Source organism: Eptatretus burgeri, chromosome 1 (genome assembly GCF_056783735.1).
Source record: "Eptatretus burgeri isolate ZD-2024b chromosome 1, Ebu_testis_v1, whole genome shotgun sequence".
Taxonomy (NCBI): domain Eukaryota; kingdom Metazoa; phylum Chordata; class Myxini; order Myxiniformes; family Myxinidae; genus Eptatretus; species Eptatretus burgeri.
In genome coordinates, this window is record NC_140961.1 from 32,003,068 (window position 1) to 32,018,522 (window position 15,455).

General features: G+C 40.9%; 1 protein-coding gene across 1 annotated transcript in view; it reads left to right on the forward strand.

The window, feature by feature from the left end:
• The window catches only part of PROM1 (prominin 1), an 89,742-nt gene that overhangs the window by 12,133 nt on the left and 62,154 nt on the right, over positions 1-15,455 (forward strand). The gene's annotated exons all lie outside the window — the stretch shown is intronic.

The following is a 15,455-nucleotide window of genomic DNA, read 5'->3' on the forward strand; positions in this document are numbered from 1 at the left end:
GAGAGAGAGAGCGGCAGAGAGAGAGAGAGAGAGAGAGAGAGAGAGAGAGAGAGAGAGAGAGAGAGAGAGAGAGCGGCAGAGAGAGAGAGAGAGAGAGAGAGAGAGAGAGCGCAGAGAGAGAGAGAGAGAGAGAGAGAGAGAGAGAGAGAGAGAGAGAGAGAGAGAGAGAGAGAGAGAGAGAGAGAGAGAGAGAGAGAGAGAGAGAGAGAGAGAGAGAGAGAGAGAGAGAGAGAGAGAGAGAGAGAGAGAGAGAGAGATAGATCTGCTTCCATGTTGTGAGGTTGAAGGGCACGTGCTTTGCTGAGCCTCGTGCCCACGTGGTGTGTTCAAACCCTCTTACCTTTATCACTTTATCTCATTCATTCATTTATTTATTTGTTTTTCTGCACATACAGGAGAGTGTGAAGAGAAACGGGTTAAGTCTGTCCCTTAAGGAGATGGTCATACTTGCAAGTTGACATGAAGGAGGCGAAAAAGAAGATTGTATTCTGTAAATACAACATGAATGCTTGGAGTCTATTCCAAGCCATTGATCTCAAAGCGGACTTGATCGACAGTCCTCTCAGAAAGCGTTTTACCCTTCATTCTGCATAATTGCTGTCGATCTTGGGCAGGGGCTTCCAACCCCTCCCCCCTCCTTTACCCCTCCCATGTGGACCAAATTTAAACGTGCTACTTGGCCTGGATGGTGAAAAAGTGTGAGTGTGTGTTTGATTTGAATCCATCATTTTATCTCCATTCCAAGACCTCTTTGATGTGATTCAATATTTCCTCAAAAGATTGGGATTGGCAGAATAAGACGAATGTTAATACACATCGCTTGATCTTGTTGAGAATTTCATGGAATATTCAGAAAGATTTTCACTTCATGGTGATCTGTGGATATGCACCTTGAACATGTACTTGAAATGCATAATCTGAAAAGCCTCTGTTTGGACAGATGGGCCAACGTTGCAGGATTACTGTCACCTCCACTTAATGTCTTCGTAGAAAAGCCCTCAACGGTTGGCTTTGAAGGGTTTACACCGATTCAGTGTGAATTACAGAAATTACGTCACTTTCTACCTCCGCCACCAAAGGTGGACAGAGGTTATATTTTCACCCCTGTCTGTCTGTTTGTGAGCAGGATATCTCGAGTTATGGACGGATTCGGACAAAATTTGATGGACAGGTTGGGTGTGTGCCAAGGAATAATTGATTCGATTTTGGTAAAGATCTGGATCCGGATCCTAGAATTTAAAAGTGATTCTTCACCATTGAGAGATGGTGAAGAAATTCTTTCACCCAGAAAGAAAAATTTTATATATATATATATATATATATATATATATATATATATATATATATATATATATATATATATATATTTATTTATGAATGAGTTGGGGAGGTGACGAGAACAAGGTAATTCGATCTTGGTTAAGGTGGGGAAGCAGGTCCGGCCTATTAGTGAGATACAAAACCACCTGAACTGTTCAGCCTGGCATAGGTATGTGCTCTACCGAGTGTCGTTCTAATCTTTTTTGTGTTTTGGGTAAATCTTTGAGTGTTTAAATTTTTTTGATCCACTGTCGATTCAAAAAGGGTGCATCACTCCCTTTTCACATTAGCATTACACCTGTGAATTCAATTTGGAACAACTGACGGTCTGAAACGACAGCATAAGGTAAATGGAGCACAAAGACGAATGCTTAACCGATTAACACTGAAACAAACATGACGTGGGTTCGATGAGGGTCCCGCATTATCTTGTGAACCTTCAGCACAGCACGTTTCTCATGCAATGTACAAATCGAGGGAAGGTTTGTCCGTATTACCCACTGGGCAATCTTCCTGGGTCTTTCCAATTTCTTTCTGTTCTATTTTGATATTTCACCAAATGTACATTTGAAATTGAAAATAGCAATCCTTTCAATCAAGGTCTGATAAGAAACAACCAAAATACTATCATCGGAATGAAACTATCTCGATTTCCTGAGAAAGTGCGACATTGAGCAGATGAGATATTCCCATTGACGTCATGTTATAATGGGGAGGGGGGCGGTGGGGGGAATGTGTTGCCATGGCACATTTTCATCTGTGAGCAGGATATCTCAAATTTCAGTCACCCAAACATAACTTTAACCCTCACTTAACTACATGTTGGAGATAAGTATAAAACAAATTGATAAAGAACACAAATGAGCAGTAACTGCAGGGGTACTCATCAAATTTTATGGCTGAGATTGCTTGTCGGAACGGTAAAGGTGTGTGTGTGTGTGTCTGTGTGTGTGTGTGTGTGTGTGTGTGTGTGTGTGTGTGTGTGTGTGTGTGTGTGTGTGTGTGTGTGTGTGTGTGTGTGTGTGTATGGTATGGTATGGTATGGTATGGTTACAGGGTCACGGACGGACTGCTTGAATAATTTGTGGGCTGGGAAGGTGAAGGGGAGGTAAGCCCGGCATGATACGGAGCTCCCCTCGCCATTATTGGGCCTTTGGGCTGAGTTACATGGCAAATTTGGCCCAAATCTGGCTTTCGGGTGAGTCGTGCGTTGAATCTGGAATCTTAGAAGTCGCCATTGTGCCGCAAGATGGTGTGATTAGACTGTCAGGGAAATACGCAGCCAAATCTTATGTGGAGACGAAAAGTGTACTTGATTTCAACTTTAAAATGTTGTGCACTGTATTGCACAGAAATCATTGTCCAGAACTCTTGCTGATTGGGTGAGCAATGTGTTCGAGACTGGCATAAAGCGAAGGACGCGTTGCGGACTACCACGAAAACCATGAAGGCTAATCGTGGCTGCAAAGCAAGGTGGACAAACATTGAGTGCTTGTATTACAATAAGTGTCAGGTGTTGATGTTCATTGAGGGTCGATGAACTGCGAAAAAATGTCATCTGCTTTGAGCCAGTGCTCATGGTGATTCTGTCACTTGTTTTAACTACTAAATACGCTTGCTTGTTGTTTTAAAGAAGTACCGTAGGCAGTGATGCGTCGAGTGTTGGGAAGGAATTAATACCTCTTGTCCTGATTGGCAGTTTTGCTAACTACCGTAGTTGATCTAGCTTCGTCTTGCACTCCAAACCGACTTACCTATTAATGAAGGAAATATAAATAAGGATATCAACGCTACTGGGGGGTAATCATTTGACTACGGGCTGTTTTAAATAAAAAGCTTTTGCTACTGGGAAGATAATTGGAGATTTCTAATTTTGAGGAATGATAACATTATCCAAAATTGATTGATAAATACATGTAAACACCTGGCCAAGTTGTTCACTTTACAGTTGCAGAACCTGATTAGAAATACCATCTGGTCCAGTGTCCTTGCTTACCAAGTCCTGAATCTTCTCCTTTAACATTTCCACAATAGAATCATTCTCAAGTTTGAAATCCTGAACATGAAATTTATAATAATACAAATATATGAATGATTTCCGTTGCAAGATGCTTTAATGCAGGAGGAGAGCATTTGGCCCATCAAGCCTGCACTATTATTACCAAACCTATGGTTGTTTATCTGTGTTCTACCCTTTTTAAATGCTGCGCATCGAGCAAGGAAGCAAGGAAGCATGTACCAATTTTAAGTCTTTGGTGTGACTCGGCCTCGATTCGAACCACCGATCTCACCGATCCAAAGCGAACGCTCCATTACGCCACCGAGGCTGGTTTACGCGTTCAGATAATTACCAACAAAGTCCTTAAGTACAGTCTGCTTGCCTCATTGATTTGTCCTTGTATCCAATCATCGTCTGCATTTTCTGCCAAGCAGGATGCAAATTATTTCCTATTAGGATTTCGTTCTAACTTTAGTTTATAATTTGCCTTCAAATTTGTAAGTCGTCCATCTAATTCTTACAGACTAGCTTTCACTTGTGATCTCCCACCATCTTAAAAGGCTTCTCTCTTTTGTTACCTCCGGCACGGAAGGTGGACGAAGGTTATATTTTCACCCTTGTCTGTGAACAGAATATCTCAAAACTTGTGGACAAGTTGGGTGCGTGACAAGGACAAATTCATGAGATTTTGGTGAAGATCCAAATCTGGATCCAGATATGATAATTTTAAAAGTGATTCTTCACTATTGAGAGATGGGATCAAAAAACAAAATATAGCACGATATCTCAAAAAGTTGTGGATGAGTTGGTTCGGTGACAAGAACAAGCCAATTAGGCCGGATCTTGATCGGGACCTGAACCAAAATCTATTGGTGGGATACAAAATGTAAACTGTTCAGCCTGGTGGAGGTATATGCTCGACTGAGTGCCGTTCTCGTTGAAATAAATCCTTTAGTTCCTTGGTAACTGAAATAAGTCCTTCAGCCCCTTGGTAACCCATGGTTTATGACCGCCTTTGGTGGCAGAGGTTATGTTTTCACCCCTGTCTGTCTGAGCAGGATATTTCAAAAATTTGTGGACAGGTTGGGTGTGTGACAAGGACAAAATGATGATTTTGATGAAAATCCGGCTACTAAAATTTAAGTGATTCTTCACCATGGAGATATGTGGATGGGGGGAGGGGCAAAGACGACGTCTTGCATCGTATTTCAAAAAGTTGTGTCCAGATTCAGACGAAAGAAGGTGGATCACTCCAATCCGTACAATCAAAATGTGCCGTGTCTGCTCAGTGGCAACCATGCTTAAAACGTGCTGTTTCGAAGTAACCAAATTGCACTTTTCCAGTTTCTGCTTACAAGATGGAAGCAAATTAATGTTATTGTGGTTGGAGTTTCCCAGCTGAAGACAAACCTTCTGGAATGTTGGAGTTGCATCATTCTGTGCATGTTGCTGTAGACTTTGAACAAATGTTGGTAATGTGGTGTCCAGTCTGCACTGATTAAAATCTCCTAATTTTGATCAAATCAGGCGATAAAGTCTCAACATCACGCACCCTGGAAGAAGTGTCCATTTGCTGTTATTACATTTGCCAAGTGGTGGAATGTACGTCGGAAACAAATATCTGGTCGAAGGTCGAATAAGAAGGTCGAAGCCTAACAACAAACAATTTGTAATCTGATGTACATACGTTCTCCTTCACTGACCAGTTATGACATAATCAAGCATTTATGTACATGCACACATGTACCACCTCTGTGGGATTTTCCAGACGCCTCCGTTCTATTACGTTCTATTACCTCTCATTCGATTTGATTTTTGTGGATGTAACTCATCTGGGGTTACCTATGTGGATTAAAAGACATTGGGTGACTTGAAGAGTTGGTGAGCTGTAATTTTGAAAGACTAGTAAACCAAACAGATCGAGGTCAGGTGTAGCCCAAAATTGCATTCTTTTGGTGGAAGAAAAGGCAACCTTTATTTGGCATTTGAGGGACCTTCATTTAGATGGTATGGAATTTCATCATAAATAGGAGGATAACTTGCACTGCAAATATGGATGGTTTTGAAATCTTTCCCTCTCTTTACTACCATGGGATTGTTTTTGCTTGCTTGTTGCTGAGATGGGGGCTGACAATCCCTCAGATTAAAAGAACAACCCACCATTTAAACCTTGTGATCAAGTACCTCGTCCTGGGTGAGCGATTAGACATTCGTTTAGTTTGGTAAGGCACCAAAACTTTTGTCCATACTTTCGAGGAAATGTTAAAGCGGCTGTTCCATCTGATATCATTGCTGGTGAATATTTCAAGATCACATGCTGTCAAATTGTCATAATCTATCGGGTGCAGGGGACAACTGTGCCCGGAATTGTGCACTTTGCAGCTGAATATAACACGACAACAAAACCTCTGTCACTAAAGACCAATTTTATGACAAAGCCACAGCGTGATCCAGAAATATATCGTCGATTATGCGAAGCAGGTTGTCTGTCTGTGCGTTTGGCTGTCTCCTGTTTTCGGTGGTCGCTTCCTGCACTGCATTTGAAAAGCTCTGCATGCATACAAAGCTCATCATTCAACCAGAAGCAGAGCATGATACCAAAATTGGTACCTTTTAAAATGTATATATATATATATATATATATATATATATATATATATATATATATATATATATATATATATATAAACATAGCATAGGTTTGATTAGCAATGCATTAAGAGATGACCTGAGGATGATCACAAAGTTGAACAAACCATGTCAATGTTGTTAATAACAGTAGCCTATACTACAGGTCTTTGAAGAAAGGTTGCAGTGCAAGGTGATAATTTAATGAAAAAAACTTCTATTTAGCATCGTGACCTAAAAATGTTTCATAATAAGCTTCAAATATGTCCAAAATATACTTGTATTTAATATTCTGTGGGCTCTGATGTAGTTCGTGAGACGAAGAGCATCCGCTCTGAGTCGAGGAGTTTGGTGTTTCAAATCCCGGCCAAGTCATTCCAGTAGTTATATGAAAGACTTTAAAAATGGTGTGTGTTGCTTCCTTGCTTGATGCTCAATATTAAAAAAGCAAAGTACACACATGGAGAGATAAAGAGAAAGAGGGTTTCCTTCTGGCATCGGCTTGGGGGATGGCCAGAGGGAGGCCGCTAGAGTGGGGGCGGAAAGTGTATGCAGCGATGTGCGCTGCGAAGCGCATGCTGTTGATGTGTTTGCCAGCCCATAGTAGAGAGCAGAGCAGTGCTCCCTTGAGCTACAGCCAGTGTTTGCTGTTACCAGTTCTGATTTTTTTTCTCTCCAAGGAATCACATGGACCGATGGAGGATATCAAGGAAAGGTTGTGGCTGATTATTATTAGGCTTAGACGTTCAAGAGGTTGAAGTTCTTTCAGTGGTTCACCATTGCAATGGGTAGGTGGGTTCATCTGAGGCTCCCCAAGAGTGAAGGGGGAATTTAAAAAGAACAAACAAGAAGCTAAGTTTCTGATAACACAACCTCCCCCCAAAATTTATAGTGATCCAATGTGTTTTTTATGATGTACCTCAAGGAATTCGGTAGTTTCCACCCATTTCCTCTTTCTTCCAACAGCTTGGCTGCTTCCTGGCGGGCCATTTTATGACAGCTTTTGAGCAATCAGCATGGCTTTACTTTGTGTCATTGTTGACTGTTACCCAACAGAGAGGATCAGTGGTGGTTTATCCAAGGAAGGGGTCAGGATTTTGTAGACATTTTAAGAATTTTGCACAATCCACCTGCCGACACATCAGTGGTCCCTTGTCCACATTCGGACAATGGACAGCCATTCCTGACCCGGCGACAGACGTCATGGCTGCCATGAAGACATTTTGTGTTCTGTTTGTGCATTTAATTTATCATGCCGATGTGATGAAGATCCGCAGGAAGTCTGCATTGGCGGATTTATGTCTCCTGAAAAATGTGTGCTTGCTTCAAATCCCCGCACACGTTCTGGTGAGATGGTGCGTCCACACGTGTTACTTCAGAGATATGGGAACGCATGAGCGACACTCATAGGGCAGGTGGAGAGACATCTCCGCGAAGAGTTAAGGGGTATGGTGATAAAAGGTGGCAGCGCTCGCACATCCACAGATGTGGCAGATAGAGGGAGATGTCAGACGAGACATGGCAAACCGGTGGAGAAGGGTCTGCAAGACGAGAATGGTCTGGAGCGTGAAGCATGCTGCAAAGCGTCAGTGGTGTTTCTGCCAACCTGCAAGACCAGCCTGTGTCACGCTTCCCAATGTTTCACAACAAGGAAGACCACACACACTTGCACCACACAGCTGTCTACTCCCTTGTTCATCCTGTGACTGCCGGGGTCTGCTTCCATTGGACTTGTCCAAGTATACAGTAGCTGTTGGCATCATCTGTCAGGTTAAGCATGTAGATGGGGTTTCTCTGGACATGTAGTTTTTATTCTACTTCGCTTGCTGCGCCAAATCCCCGTTATTTATTAAACCTGTTGTTTTTAAAGTTCTCCCCAGAACCATGCGCAAGTGCTGAAACTGCTGCGTGGATAAATTAATTAGACTGAACCACACTGCACCGCGCACCTGTCACGTGTGCAGAACACTTCTGCTTGGCATCTTATGAGTTCATCGACGGCGGTCTTGTGTTTCGAATTGGAGGTACCGAGTCCGGTACACTATTCTGCCCCTAATTTTTCTTTATCACTATGGACATGTTGAATTTTGTGATTCTGTAGCTTTCCAACCATCAATATACGTATCTTCCATTTAAATACATCAAACCCCCTAACCCTCCCTCGCCCCCAAAACAATCTCAATGCACCTACCTCATTAATTGAGGAGCATATTACCAGACCCAGCATTCTGGCCTCATTGAAGGACGTGGCCCATTTATCAGACCAGAATGTAATCGATTCAAAATCAACAGAGTGACACATTTGCCATCTCCCTTTCAGTGGGATAGGATGGTGTACTGTACAACATAATGTGGAGTTGTTTGCAAAAAAAAAAACAAAAGACAAGTGGGTTTTCCAGACCATTGGGGATGTCGTTTATGTAGATAAGTAACAAGACTCTGCCCAAGGCACTGCCTGGGGTACTCCGGCTTCCACTACAATAGGGGAGTAGAGGAGAGGGTTCGATTGATAGCAATGCATTGGCTGCACGAGTGGAGGAAGTGAAAAATCCAGATTATGAAGGTGGCTCTGTCTGCTGCAGACAGCAAGTTTGGCAAACAAAGCAGGGTTCTCGAGTGTCAAATGCCTTGAATATGCCCAGGCAGACATCCCTTGGCCTCATGCTTCATGTTTCTTTCAAAAAAAAAAAATTTCAATTGTATGCAAAACAGTATTTGTATGAAATTTGTATAACCTGAATTTCTGCATCACGCTGACTGAATCAATTTTGAACAAAAGGTGAATTGTAGCAACTGTCCGATTTGTACCCAGGAATCGTGCACATTTTATTATCATTATTATTATTATTATTATTATTATTATTATTATTATTATTATTTTCATATTTTTTCCCATACTCCCCAAACTGTGTAGTTTGACTTGTCTCATTTATTCAATCCGTTCTTGCCTATTAGTCATATCATTTTCTTACCTCCTCCATTGAAGGTGGATGGAGGTTATGTTTTCTGTCTGTCTGTCTGTCTGTCCGTCTGTAAGCAGGATATCTCAAAAAGTTATGGAAGGATTGGGATGAAACTTGGTGGACAGTTTGGGTGTGTCACAAGGACTACTTGATTAAATTTTTGTGAAGATCCAGATCTGGATCTTATAATTTCTGGACTACTAGAATTTTATAAGTGATTCTTCACCATTTAGAGATGGGGCCAAAAATGATGTAGAGCATGATATCTCGAGCAGTTATGTCTAGATAGATTGGGATGGAACTTGGCAGACAAGTTTTGTGTGTGACAAGGATGAACTGATTCGATTTTGGTGACTATCTCGATACGAGAATTTTTTATTTTACTTTCCATGTGATTCTTCACAATTGAGAGATGGGGTCCAAAATGATATGTCGCATGATGTTTCAAAAAGTTGTGGATGGATTATGACAAAATTAGACTGTTGAGTTGTATTGGTGACAAGAACAATCCGATTAGATTTTTTTTTTCCGGTCTGGATCCAGATCATCAGGATACAAAATGTAAACTGTTCAGCGTGGTGGAGGTTTGCACTCTACCGAGTGCTGTTCTAATTACCTCTGCCATCTGTGATGGACGGAGGTTATGTTTTCACTCGTCTGTCTGATTGGTTGTTTGTGTGAAGGACATCTCAAAAAATCATGGGTGGATTCAGATGTAATTTGGTGGGCAGTTTGATTGTGTGACAAGGACAAAATGATTAGATTTTAGTGAAGATTCGGATCTGACTACTGGAATTTTAAAGTGATTCTTCACCATTAAGAGGTTGGGCCAAAAAAAAACAACAATATTTAGCATGATGTCTCAAAAAGTTATGGATGGAATTGGACGAAGCTTGGTGGACAGGTTGGTTGTGTGACAAGGACGAATTGAGTAGATTTTGGTGAAAATCCATATCTGGATCCGGATACTATAATTTTAAAAGTGATTCTTCAGTATTGAAAGATGGGCTGCAAAATGATATGTATATAGCACAATATCTCAAAAAGTTGTGGTTGAGTTGTGTATGTGACAATAACAAGCAGATTCGATTTTGTTTCAGGACCGGATCCAGATCCGGCCTATCAGTGGGATACAAAACGTATTTGGTAGAGGTGGAGGTATGGGCTCTAGCGAGTGCTGTTCTCGTTAATTCTGTGTTTGTCACTGTTGGATGCTTCACCATCCATGATGGGTAACATATTCCACCAAATATTTTGCTCGAGATCCATCCTATTTGGGCTTTGCACAAGTTATTTGACACTGGTTTGAGGGGGTGTTGAAGAAGTTGAACAAATGACATAATAGTCCATGGCATGCTGTTTTTGGTGTTAACTTCTTATCAGAAGTTGCTCTCAAAATTGTGGAAGTGAATCCATTAATCATTTGGTTAGTAAATATAATGTCTAAATACACATTATGTAACAATTAGGACCAGGAGATTGTACCCTTAAACTTTGAATTGTAATTAAAAAAAACTTTGCTCCTCGTTGCGTGCGTAATCTTAATCACACCTTGTATTGGAGAGGAGTTATGTGGCTTTAGGAGGAAAGATTAAATAAATATCCTGTATTTGGAATTCCTTGACCTTAAAAACATATATGGTCTAGTAACTTAAAATCTCACCACTGCATGTTATGATCTAATTAAACTGTTCTTTGTTTTATAAGGTAATTACCAGGCAATGATGTCGTACAATACCCTTCTGGTTATCCAGTTTTTTGGAGTATGACTTCTTAAATATCGGTAAGCCCATGTGATGCAATGGTGAAAAATGGTGCTTTTCTGGTTGGTGAGAATGAATTGAAGGCTTCCAATCCTTATATGGTTGTTGGTAAAATGAAACGTTGTGCACAGGAGATGCTCTCTTGCAATATCAGTGATCAAAAACTTGAGCCTCAAATACTTTTTAGCTCGCCTGTTCAAAGAAAAGAGAGCTATAGCGATATCCCCGGCGTGAGCATGAGCGTCAGCGTCGGCGTGAGCGTGAAAATGTTAAAGTTTTTGGCGCAAGTTATTTCCTTTCTAATGTTTTTATCTACCACACTATTTTTTACTGATTACAATATACAAATATTGCTTTAAAATTATTTGGATCAGACTTCATGGCAATGCTTTATAAAAAATATTATTAGACCAGTCTTTTAAAAACAATAAATATATAAACAGGCGAGCATTGGGTGGCTTTGACACCAACTCTGGTTGTTGAATGTGATAATATCGATAGTCTCGTTGTGTTGTTTCTTTGTGCTGCATGATGTTTTGAACATTCAGGTATATGTCCATTGCTGTTTAATCGTCATTCATCAAGATGGCAGAAAATTGAGGTAGTGTCATTGCTATTTATTTGTTTGTTTATTTATTTTATTTGTATGGACTTGCCTATGGCACTCTGCTTCCACTGGGAGAGGAGGGGAGAGTAGTAATCAAAATATAGACCAATGACTGCACTGTAGTCTCAAAGAGGAAGCCAGACAAAACATATATATATATATATATATATATATATATATATATATATATATATATATATATATATATATATATACACACAGTAGACTAGGCATAAGTCGTCACCATCGGGACCGAGAAAAAAGTGACGACTTGGAAATGTGACTACTTGCGCGTATGCGAACATTCATGATGACTGTGGGGTGAAGGATGAAGTCGCGCGTGGCCTGGACACGTATGTGCGAGAGGAAAAGGAATTTTTGTACCAAAAGGAAAACACAATCCTCGGGTCATAGGTGGGGGTTCATTGGTGAGTTGGAAAGTGATCAAGCAAAGATAGAATTCATGAATCAGTTTATCAAAAGTAAAGATAATGAACAACTGTAAGACAACTCATATACCATCGGTGATGGTATGGTGACAAATTACATGACACACAGTCATTGTGGTGATGATTACCATTCAATGCCTATGTGTAAGTGAGTGCGGTAATGTACAAAACAAGCCAAGATAAAACCATGATCGGACTTCAACACTAAGCTCGATCGATCATTTACTTCTTCGTGAAGTAATCCGTTATGTTTGACTGCCTCAAACTCTTGGGCATCTGGTGCATGAGAAAGGAATCAAACCGGTCATTGTATTCCATGATGTTGTCTGGGCAATCCTCCACCGAAAGACAGTATTGGCCGAATCGGCCGAAACCGAATATTTGGCTGAGCCGACATTTGCCGAAACCAGATGATGAGCGTGTCATCGACATCTTCAAAGGACACGCATTTCACACGTTTCACACTTACCACCGGCCTCACGATCTTCTCCACTTGTCCAAATATCTTGCCCTTATTCTTCAAGATATCGTTCAATGTCTGCCGTTTGATGTCCAACTTCTCAGCTATGGCTGTTTTCTTCATCAGTGGGTTTGCCTCGCAAAACTGGATAATGTCGGATTTTTCTTGGTAGGTTTTAGTTGTAAGCTTGCGCTTAGTCGCCATTGTACTGCCTGCAGTGCGATCAACGTGTGTACGCAGTTATAAATAGCCTATCTCTGACGGTGTAAACCAATGAACAAGCATCACGATTCCATGAAATCGGGCTTCTCACGAGGCAGCAGTTCCGTGTGACGAGTTAGGAGTGGTAATTTACTTGAGTTTCCATTATGTGGGAATGCACAACATCTGACGACTTAGACGAAGTGACGACTTTGAGATGACGACTTACAGAGGGATGACCCTTTATTCAAAGGGATTTAACATGAGATAAATTTGGGACTTTTTGACGCTGCCGACTTAGGCGAAGTGACGAGTTACACGCTGCCGACTTACGCCTAGTCTACTGTATTATGTACTGGTAAGTACTTACAAAAGGTATTTCATTTGAAGTTATAACCTTAACTTGAAAGCAATTGACCGATTTCCCAACTGCGCGGATCATCAGCTGGGCACTTTTTCATTGAGGTTTCAATCCTTTCAGCCTACAACCTCTCAAAATGGCGGATGCACAACCCTGGTCACAACTCCATATCAGTGGGTTCGTCAACATCAATGGACCCACAACCCATAGTTGTGTCCAGACAATCAGTCAACACAGCAATGCAATATCCTTATTCAAACTTATTTAATTATGAGCAAATACAACCTGTCATTTTGTTGATGGGGACAATAAAGGGGGTGGGGGAGAGAGAGGAGAGAGACAGAGGTGTGGGAGGAGAGGGCTGCATTTTATTATGAGGGGGGAGTGAGGAGGGGACAGAGTGAGAGGGGGGGGAGGAGGGGTAAGCAAAGAGAATATGTGATGCTTAATGACTGAACACACAAAAAAACAAAACAAATGAAAACTAGAGGGGGAGCACTTGGTGGAGTGCAAAACCTCCACCGCCAATACTGCTGGGTCACTTAAGTGAACTCATCCTCTTCTTCTTTCGGCTGCTCCCGTTAGGGGTCGCCACAGCGGATCATCCGTATGATGCGCATAGTGATTTGGCACATGTTTTATGCCGGATGCCCTTCCTAACGCAACCCTGGTCGCCTCTTACGACACAGGGATATGGTACACCTATTTTAACCGGGGTATACACCGGCCCAGTATACTGGTACTCATTTCGCCGACCTCGGAAGGATGACAGGCTGAGTCAACCCCCTGGTGTATTAATTCAGTGGCCCACCGGGGCTTGAACTCAGGACCTTTTGGATCCCAAGCCGCTGCCCTAACCACTGCGCCAACAATAAGCTCCGGGTCACTTAAGTGAACCTGATATCCTATTCATTGTAGGTCAAAACGGATCAGACTCTACTGAACCACGATTGAATAAACAAAACTAGATTGACGTGCATGTAGAAATGCCAAAAAAAAACGAAATTAAAAAAAAAAGTTGCAAAATTTCTGTTTTTTTTTTTGTCTAACAAATTTTTTTAGGGGGGGGTTGGAAATCACTTAAAACATGTAAAAATGCAAAAAAAATTCTAATATTTTTCAAATAAAATCGAATTTTTTTGGAAAAAAGTTGCAATTTTTTTTTTTCTCTAACAATTTTTTTTTTGTTGGAAATCACTTAACATGTAGAAATGCAAAAACAAAAATTCAAAATGCCCGCCATAGCAGCCATATTGGACTTTGGACCAAGTCCAAAATCTAATGGCATGATCCTTGGACCATACCTAATCCCCCCACCAAGTTTCGTCGAAATCCGTCCAGGAGTTTTTCCGTAATACTGTTCACAAACAAACAAACAAACAAACAAACAGACAGGGGTGAAAACAGTAACCTCCGTCCATCTTCGATGGCGGAGGTTAACTAGAGGGGGAGCACTCGGGAGAGTGCAAAACCTCCACCGCCAATACTGCTGGGTCACTCAAGTGAACCTTATATCTTATTCATTAAATATGATGTCAACAATGCTGACGGAGTTATAGTTCTTTTCTCCAACATTTTTTTTTTTGGGGGGGGGGGGGGTTGGAAATCACTTAAAACATGTAGAAATGCAAAAAAAAAAATGTCTAACAATTTTTTTTGGGGGGGGGTGACAATTTTTTTGGGGGGGGGGGCTTGGAAATCACTTAAAACATGTAGAAATGCAAAAAAAAAAATCTTTTTGGGGGGGGTTGGAAATTACTTAAAACATGTTGAAATGCAAAAAAAAATTAAAACATTTTCTCTATTTTGGGGGGAGTAACAATTTTTTTTGGGGGGGGTTGGAAATCACTTAAAACATGTAGAACTGCAAAAAAAAAAATTCTATTTTTTTTTGGGGGGGGGACCAAGTCCAAAATTTAATGGCATGATCCTTGGACCATACCTAACCCCCCACCAAGTTTCGTCGAAATCCGTTGAGGAGTTTTTCCGTAATACTGTTCACAAACAAACAAACAAACAGAAAGGGGTGAAAACAGTAACCTCCATCCATCTTCGAAGATGGCGGAGGTTAATAACATGTCAGAACAGCTATACACACAATGACACAACAGAGTTTGTAAAGTAATTTGCTGGCACATCTGCAAAAACTTTAACATTCCAGTTCCAGAAAATTTGTTGGAAAATGAACCAAAAGCAATCACTGAAAACATGGAAGTACCGGTCACGTATGACCGAATGATCCCATCGAGCATGAACATTGATAACAAAGCATTGCAAGCAGATATCATACTTTGGAACAAAAAAAAGAGAGAAGGCATTGCTAATTGAGGTGTTAATACTCGTGATTTTGGACGAACGATGCAGAAATCAAGAAAATGACCAAATACCAAGACTTCAAGAATGAAGTGAAAAGATTCTGGAAGCTGAAGAATGCCAAAGTTGTACCAGTGATGATTAAAGGTCCCCTGACATGCAAAAGTACTGAAATTTCATTTATATATGTCCTTGAGGAGTTTTTCTTCATCGATTTCAGATCTGACAATGTTTTTTCACAATACTCGTTCTGTAAAATTAAAAAAACAAACCTTTTTGGGAACGCCCCTAAAAATTCTCCTGAAAGGGGCGTAACCCACATGACGTTAACTACAGGATGACAAAGGCTGCACGTTAATTACTCGGGTTGGTGGTCTACGTGATTCTATTG